The sequence below is a fragment of the Setaria italica genome, chromosome VI (assembly GCF_000263155.2).
Source record: "Setaria italica strain Yugu1 chromosome VI, Setaria_italica_v2.0, whole genome shotgun sequence".
In the NCBI taxonomy this organism is placed as follows: domain Eukaryota; kingdom Viridiplantae; phylum Streptophyta; class Magnoliopsida; order Poales; family Poaceae; genus Setaria; species Setaria italica.
In genome coordinates, this window is record NC_028455.1 from 27082404 (window position 1) to 27091318 (window position 8915).

Genomic DNA, 8915 nt, shown 5'->3' on the forward strand with positions numbered 1-8915 from the left:
CTACTGCCTATGTTAGTGGAAGTGTGGATGATTTTGATGCGGGAAGTGTGGTGGTGAGAGTGTCAACCAGCAGATGGAGTTGTTTCTCTTCCCATTGTTAGATTTGGCTCAAGCTTCGGGTCCGCTTTCACATGATGTGGAGAAGATGCTTCATTTGAAGGCAACTTTATGGAACATGTCACGAAAGAAGATCACTGAGTAGCCGGTTGGAGTTTTTAAGTTTGTCTTATCTGTATCAATTCTTCTGATGCCTTGGCTACATGTTTACTTGGAACATGTGCCTATTTTTGTAATGTTTGTAATCTGATGCATTCTCAAAGGAGGGTGTCTGAAGCTATTTTATCTTCCATTATTAAAAAAAACATCTCGCATCCTCGCTTTGTCATTTTTTCACATGTGCGCGCTTTCGACACCATCGTGTGCCCGCGCAAGATCGTGCCTAGGCCTGACGATCTATTTGGAGATTGTGCTTTTACCCTGTACAGTTGGAGCTCCTCAGCTGGCATGTTTTGAGAATTTGAGTTGCATGACAAGTCCATATTTTAGTTAGATCTGAACTGAACTTGGTACCAAGCCTCTGCAGTTTACATCTTACAGATGTTCTCAGTGAAACTGCATAATCCCAAAGTGATGTACAGCAATTTCATGATGAATGTACATGTCCACTGATGCAACCAGCCTTGTTACTTGCCTAAGTCTGCATGTTGATTTCTCTATAGCCGAGCATGCATGTCAACATCTTCGCTAGTGCGAGTACATCATATATATGACTGTGCCTCCCAAATATCATAACACTACATGTGGTAAATGATACATATAATCCACAAACAAACCATAAACGAAAGCATCATGATGGTGTTGGTACATAGCAGTGAAGTAAAAATAATTGTTGGTCAGTCCATAGCTGACAAATCACTTACAGACACACAAACACACAATCAGGTAGCAGCACACAACAGCGAAGCAAAGCACCAGTAGCAAGACTGCATGAGGATCGATCTGTTCTCATGCTGCTGAAGCTGATAGCTGATCTGCTTGTGCATTTATTTATTAAGCTCACCAAACCAAACAGAAACACCTATGGCGGCCTGGATGCAGAGCTCAGAGCACACACACAAGCTAGCATCCATGCATGTCAAACCATATCAAGCAAAAGCAGAATAAGAAGCAGGAGGGCGTCTCACGTCAGGTGACACACCATATTATTGTCTTGGAAATCAGACGGCACACCAGTGTCCACAGGACAAGGAAACATAGAATAGAAGAGCTCATCAAGACTTGAACGAAGCAGAGAAACCCAAGCCTCTAAGTGGACAATGGGCCCAATCAGAATCTTGTATTCTAATGTAGCAATGGGCCCAATCAGAATCCATAGGAATAAGTGGACAAGGCCACATCCACTTGATCACGGGGACATCAGCGACATCTCCTTCATTGGCAACAACAGTTTGCGAGTTGTCTTCAAAGGTGGAAATGAGGTCATCAACGTACAAATTACCAGCTGCATTTTGCATGTTTATAGCTTGCACTTTCTGTTCACTGTCGTGCACAAGTGCTTGACTGGCACCTCTATAACCACCGGTAGAAGAAATCACTGCGTGTAAGAAATTGTCAAATCCGATGTTTACAAAGTGATCGAAAAAGCCTTGGATCCCTATACGAATCTATGTTTAGTCAGTGCTTGGCTATTGCCATGCACTGCTACTGAGGGTGACTCTGCACTTGTACTTTCGCCAGTAGCATCTTGCTTGCTGTCTTCCCTAGCCCACAGTGCATGGGTGGTGTGATCAATGCGCAAAACCTCCAACATTATCAACTCGTCTTTCTGCTCTGGCCATAGTATTCCACGGAGTTTCTCACATCCCAATAATGGGAGTCGTATGAGGTGCAGGGCTTGAATTTCTCTGAGGTCAAGGGTTTTAACCGATGTACCTGACATGTCCAATTCTTCCAGCATATCAAACAATCCCTTCAGTAGCAGGCTCTTCAGCATGACACATCCCCGGAAGGATATGCTCTTTATCTTTGTGGTGGTATTGCTGGTGAAGCTAAATGACTCTAGCAATGGGGCTAGAGTGTTATATCCAATTTCCTCCAGTTCACCAACAGCCATCAAGGATTACTGTCTTGAGGATTTCCCAACTTGACAGGTCTGGGAATGATGATGGTTGCCTATGCATATGGCTACCAGTACTGTTGCCAATAATATCGTCACTGTCCTTTGGTTCCCCTACCACTCCGAGCTTGAGCAGCTTTCGGCTATTGCTTCCAACACCACTGCAACTATGTAGATGGCTCATGCTCCAATTGTCGGGTCCTATCACATTCAACTCCCTGAGTTCAGCCATCATATCCAACATCTTTCTCGATAGCAGTCAATACCAGTCTGTATAACTTAGCTCCAGTACCCACAGCTTCAAGAAACAGGTTCCAGTACTGCCTTGAATGCAGTACTGTTCTCCACCTAGACTTGGTGCACCATTCTTGTCTTTGCAGTGGTCAAGCAGGAGGAACCTTAGGTTGCTGCAACTTAGGAAGGAGGGAGATGAAAACTGAAGGTGCAGCAGACGAGATGTAAAACACGCAGCCTGCTCCTATCTAAATGTTTAAACATGCCACCTTCTATTATAGCTTCTGTCCAGAAGAAGGATGTCGGCCCTTGGACTTCCACTGCATGTTGGCCGGAGACTGAAACCCAGCGGCCACTATGCTCATCACATAATACTAAATCAAGTATGCTCTTCACCAAAACTTGATGAACCCTAAGTTCATGTTCCTGTGCAAAGCATCGCTAATCTCCCAAGCCGATCTACCACAACCATTGGTATCTTGTATGATTCCATTGCATACCCTATAGTTGGCCGCATGGGTACCCCAATTGATGTCATTGCCCCTTGTATTAGCACCATATTATACAAGATACATTCCAAGACAATATTAGTGTTAGATTCAGGGACACCGCTGTACGTAGCAACCTCCTTGGCCTCTGAATGAAAGAAGCACCTGAAGGTATCCTTCAGAACATCGTATGTTGTCAAGGTTCTGTGGAAAAACTGATATGGTCACATCACTCAACCCAGCTAACTCCTTCACATCCTCATCTTTTACACCATGAAACAGGAACCTGCCCCGGGAGGTCCACAGCACCCTCTTGTTCATAACACCCATGATAGGGACACCACACTCCCACAGGTCCACATAGCTGCCACTCCCATTGTGGAAGACCACCAGGAATTTGGAGTTGCTAAGTTCATTCAAGATTGCCCACTTGACTTGTGGAATGACACCTCTAGCAGCCTGATGCACACCATCAAAATCCTCCTCCTCATCACCCTGGTCGAAGAAGGCCATCACCTCTCATGGAAGCTTTAGCTCCTCCGCGATCACCTTCTGTAGGGACCTCTTGCTTTGCCACAGTGAGCAACCAATGTGGATGATCTTGTCCAAGCCAGCTGCTTTCCTAGTAGCATCCCCTGATGATGATGATCTATATCGTTCGACGACCGCTTTGAGGATGGTGGATGCCCCTATCCCAGCTCCATACCAGCCATCCAAGTATATCACACCATCCTGTCTCGTGCGCTCCAGAAAGTCAATTATCTCCTCCGCTGCATCATCGATATTGTCTGATCTAATTATGATCTCCTGCAATATTAATTACTAAGAATAAATTAATACTGACTATGATGGATGTTAGTAACTACAATATGATGATGGATTATTGAAGTAGTGCCTTTCGAATCAAGATTGTACAAAACTATATATGCCCTGTACCCACCAGAGTTCGAGTCATCGACTCAGTACTAGTGCTCGCATTTTCCTATATTTATTCCAGGATTTAACCGGCACTATTCTTTCAGTGATAGGCGACATGCCCGTCGATAGCAAGGTGCCAGTGGTGACTTCGCCAATTTCGAAGATTTGCCGGCTCAGTCTTTTGGAGGTGCTCATAAGGGTAAGGTTGTGTGCCTGTATTCGTAGGGGTGAGTGTGTATGCGTGTATGTGAGAGTCTAGTTTTAAGAAACTATATAAATAAAAACGATTTCAATTTGCCACATGAAAAATAACATCAACAATTTTATATATTTTTGTATAAAAACTAGCATGTGTTCAACTGTTGTTTCCCATTGACACATTGGAGCCATCAGATGACGACGGTGCTGGAATCTATAGTATTATGAGTGTCTTAGGGTTAGGGTCAAACCACCATTTTGTTTTGGGACAGATCAGGGCCAGAGACGGGCGGTGGCATCCATGCTAGCGGCGACTCGCGTGCCTAAGATAGATAGTTTATCGAGCTGCCACCTCGTGCCTACGACAAAATCCTGCGAGGAGCAACAACTTGGGAGTGTGCTCAGAGCTTTGAGGAAATGAAGGAAACGACATGGAACGGAAAAAACACCACTTTGTCTATTTACGATTCCCATAAACCAGGCCGTGCAGCTCGATCTCGGGCCTGTGCTTGAGTGAATGGCATGGATTTCTAACTAATAATGGTGGTAACGGGAACGATTGGAAGGAACAACGAAACGGAGAAAACAGGATTATCCTTGGGACATTAACATTGTTAATAACTTTGACAAGTATTAACGAGCATACCATTAGGCACCGTAAATGTGTGCTCCTACCTCCGATCGCTTACGTCTCCTCTCACTCTTCTGCGCAACGCTAATAACAAGCTACACTCCTGCCATCTCTGGCTTTTTTCTTACAGCCAGATCCATCCCACCCACCGAACACCGTCCAAAAAAACAACATATTTACTGAAAAAATTAAGTGCATGGCAAATGTGTGCAAACCATACTAACAATATGCGTAGAGGTCTCGAGGAAGTAGCTGATTATACAATCAATGACCGGCCACTTTCTTTAGAACGAAAAATGGAGTCACTGGGTGACTTACCTTCACCGGCATTATTAATCAATCTGTCTCTCCTGCTGGTTCTCAAGATAGCTGCTGTCTAATTACGGTGCTGTTCACAGCACTCACCTGCTGTGCATCTACTCCGCTCTGACAAATAACCGTAGTAGGCTTGAAAGGCGGGATGGCGTCTCCACCTCCCCTCCCCCCTCCCCGGGGAGCGACGCCAATGGCGACTCCACCCCGAGAGAGCCAGCCCTAATAGGTCCCTCCCCACACAGTCCAACCCCCTCCCTTCCCCACCCAGATCCGGCTTCACCGGAGGTCAACATTCCGGCAGGACCATCGCCGGCCCCGGATGGCCCAGCAGAGAGTGAGCCCCCAACAACTCCAAGGAAGCATCCCCGCCACCAAGACAGCTGCCAGGGATTCAAGTCGTGCAACAAGAGGCGACAACTAGGACAGCCCCAAGGTTCGAGGTCAACGGATCCGGTCGGTGGCGGCCATCCTCTTCCTGAATCTCGCTCAAGATTTGCAATTAATAGTGGAGATTCAAGAGGGGAAGCGGAGTGCGGGGCTCGATGCAGCGGACCAGAGCATGCCGGATCCGCTGGTCCTAGGAGGGAAGAAGCACTCAGAGCTCGATGCGGCGGACGGGAGCTCACCGAATCCACTGGTCCAAGATCTGCTCCAACACCCTCTACACGAGATAATCTCGACGCGATTCGTCTTCACCACACCACCGGCTAGCAAGGACAACCAATTTACTGCTCACGGGAAGCGATTCACTGGCGCGGAGTAGGGGAAGGGGATGGATATGGCGCAAGCAGTAGAGAAGCATTCAATCCTGGAGAAAGCAGTAGGCGAAAGCAGTACAAGAATGAGCTGGGCGCAATAGAGAATTGAAGGCTTGCGACACGGCCAATCACATCCACATACGGCAGGAACTAGACATTGGGAAGAGGCGCAGCACCATCGCAGACAAGCCCCTCACAACAATCCGTTGCATTCATCGACTACAAGGCGTCAGCTGCAGGAAGATGAGGGCTTCAGAGAAGTTAAATCGCCATACTGGTGGCGCAAAGAAAAGCAACATTCAAGAGGAAGCCCTGAGCAGCACCAACCAAGGATGACAAAACAGAGGAGGATGAAATTCATGTCTCATGCCCAAGGAAAATGCCTCAACTACTTCTCAATGGATCACAGGGTTGCACACTGCAGAAACATCACTAAATGCTAGAAATGTTTGAATTCCGGGCACAAAGCTCTCTCCTGCCTTGCCTGGGTGAGCAGATTTAAGCAGCCTCAACACAGCAGCAAACCACTTCTCAGCCCTCCTACGGCCAAGCCTTTGCCCCGGACGGCCGCACCTACCTTCAAGCAGCAAAGGACGAAGCTGCTCCCATGGCAGCGTACCCGGGTGACCCGCATGCTCGCCCGGACTAGGCACGCTGTGTCATCATGGCGACCAGGAGTATCAAGCGCAGCAGAGATTCCATGATCAGCGTGATGGTCGTGTGCTGGTTCAATGGCAACAGCCATGACACAGCCCCACACCACGTCACCGACACCCTGGAGGAACAACTTTGCATCAGTCGGCACGACGAGAAGGTCGTCAAGCACTACCCTGAGCAATATTTGGTGTTCTTCTCCGACAGCCGAACCTACAACCGTGTCACCGACTATGACGACGTCCACAACAAAGGCCAGGTCTTCAACTTTGTGCCCTGGTCAGAACGCCACTATGCCGTGGAGAGCAAGCTCAAGTTTCATGTGTGGCTACGCATCGAGAGCCTGCCAGTGCACGCCTGGAATGAAGCTGTGGTGGCACAGGTCATCGGCAAGCAGTGCGCCATCCACTATGTGGAGGAGTACTCGTGCCGTTGCGACCGCACGAGGACATATGATCTCTGGGCATGGTGCCCGGACCCTGCAAGGTACCAAAGGTAGTCCTACTGACCATTGCTGATCCTGACAGTGAGCTGCTCCCAACGGGCAACAACCACTATGAGTTCGTCCATGACCCACCCGCTGATTACAAGGGCGCGTACGACTACAAGCTAAAGATTCACTTGGATGTGGTGGAGGACCTCCTCTTCCTCCATGGGGGAGGGTGGGATGCACCTCCCAACAGAAAACCTCGCCTGAAATTTCTTTTGAGCTATGCAACTCTGGACTCCTTAGGCGAGAAGAGGGATGGCCAGCACGATGCCAACAACTGGTCTGGCAGGGACTTCCGTCCCCGTTAGGATCAACAACCGGTCTAGCAGGGACTTCCGTCCCTGCCGGGACGACCCCGACGACGACCACCGTAGGGGTACCAGGCACCACCATAGCAACTCTGCCTGGAGCAGGGTGTCCCGTTGCCGGGGCACAGTTGAGGACTGCTATAGTTCCACCCGCTATCATGGAAGGGGTCGCAACTATGGGCAGTCCAGCTACCACAGCCGACGTCTCTCTCCTCCACCAAGCTGGGGTGTGGTGGGGTACCGCAGAAGGAGACCAAGAAGAAGTGGATTGCCAAGAGCAAGAAGAGGGTCTCATTCGCCAGCCCATTAGCTCAAGTGTTTGGTGAGTTGAAAGAAGACAATTGTTTCCTATCTACCACCATAGAACTTCATCATGAGTTGTGCCCCACTCATTTTGATCCAATGCTTGAAGAAATGCTCCCCTCTCATGTTGCTGCAGGACCATCCAAAGAGGACTACATCAGGGAGATGCTGAATGCACCGGGCTGGGAGCCTGTCGCTTCACCAATGGCTGATGATGACCTTGGAGAAGCGAGGTGCGAGAACTGATCGGTGAGGAGAGTAGGAAAGGCTTCACCAAACAGAACATCTCCATCCCAGATATGCCACAAGTCAATGCCCAACCAGTTGCAAAATCAACGCTTGAGTTACACAATGTGATAGCAAACATGCAACACACTAAAACTTTGCACACACAAACAACCACTCCACCATTGGTTGCTCAGAGACATTGCAGTCCAGTTAGTAATATGCTTTTCAATAATTCTGCTCACAACATTGAGCAGAACACCATTCTCCCATCTGCACCATCACATGTAGACACAAACACCCATCTGAGTGAGATGCACCCTGAAAGTGCAGTAGAAGAGCTGATGCACCCTGAAGGTGCAGAAGATGAGATGGCACTGTTTGTAGAGTTTGTCTCTAGCAATCCTACTACCCCCAAGCTGCACACACCTCCAAGGGTAAATGACACTCACAGCAATGAAATGCCCAACAGTTCGACACAACCATCTCAACAAAGAAAGAGCAATAGATTAGCCGAAAAAGCAAAAGCAAACCCGATAACACGAAGTATTCAACTTGCACAGTGTGTCTTGATGAACAAATTAGGTGAATTATCTCCTAGAGTACTAAGAAATGCTAATGGTGAATTTGAACAGAAGGCGCGCCACCTCCCGCGTCCCCTCACCAAGATGAAGATGGAGGCCCTGAAGATGGCCATCAAGCAGGGGAACAAGCTCATGGGCAAGAAGAAGGCCAAGGTGGCGCTTGCCCTTGCAGGTGTGCAGGCGTAGAGGAAGACGCCAGAACTATCACCGTCGACTAGTTGTTTTTCTTTTTCAGAATGATTAGCAAACCACTTGAGAACTTGAATCGGCTTGTAATATTTAATGGGTCGGCAATTTGGCCCTACGGCTTCAGCGGTGTTTGTTGGGCCAAAGCCTGGACATCGACACTCATGAAGTCCGCCAAGAACTCAATAGTGACGTTCACGGCCCAACCTAGCAGGCTGGCATCCAACTCCCCAGGTCGCCCTGGCTTTGTACGTGGCCCTCGAGCCAAGCCATCTCCTAGACCGGTTGAACTGAAATCTAGTTTGAATTTGCTTCATCCCTTGGCATATTTGAGTTGTCCGCTGGTTACCAATGTCATAGAAAAATTGTAACCTTGTCTATTGGAGTGTTTGTGGCTTCAATGCTACCGCCCGACGGGCGAGTGTTCGCAATATGGTGATCTCAACAGGTGCAACGATCATCTTTCTACAAGAGACAAAGATCGCCCACTGGAACTAGTAAACGAGG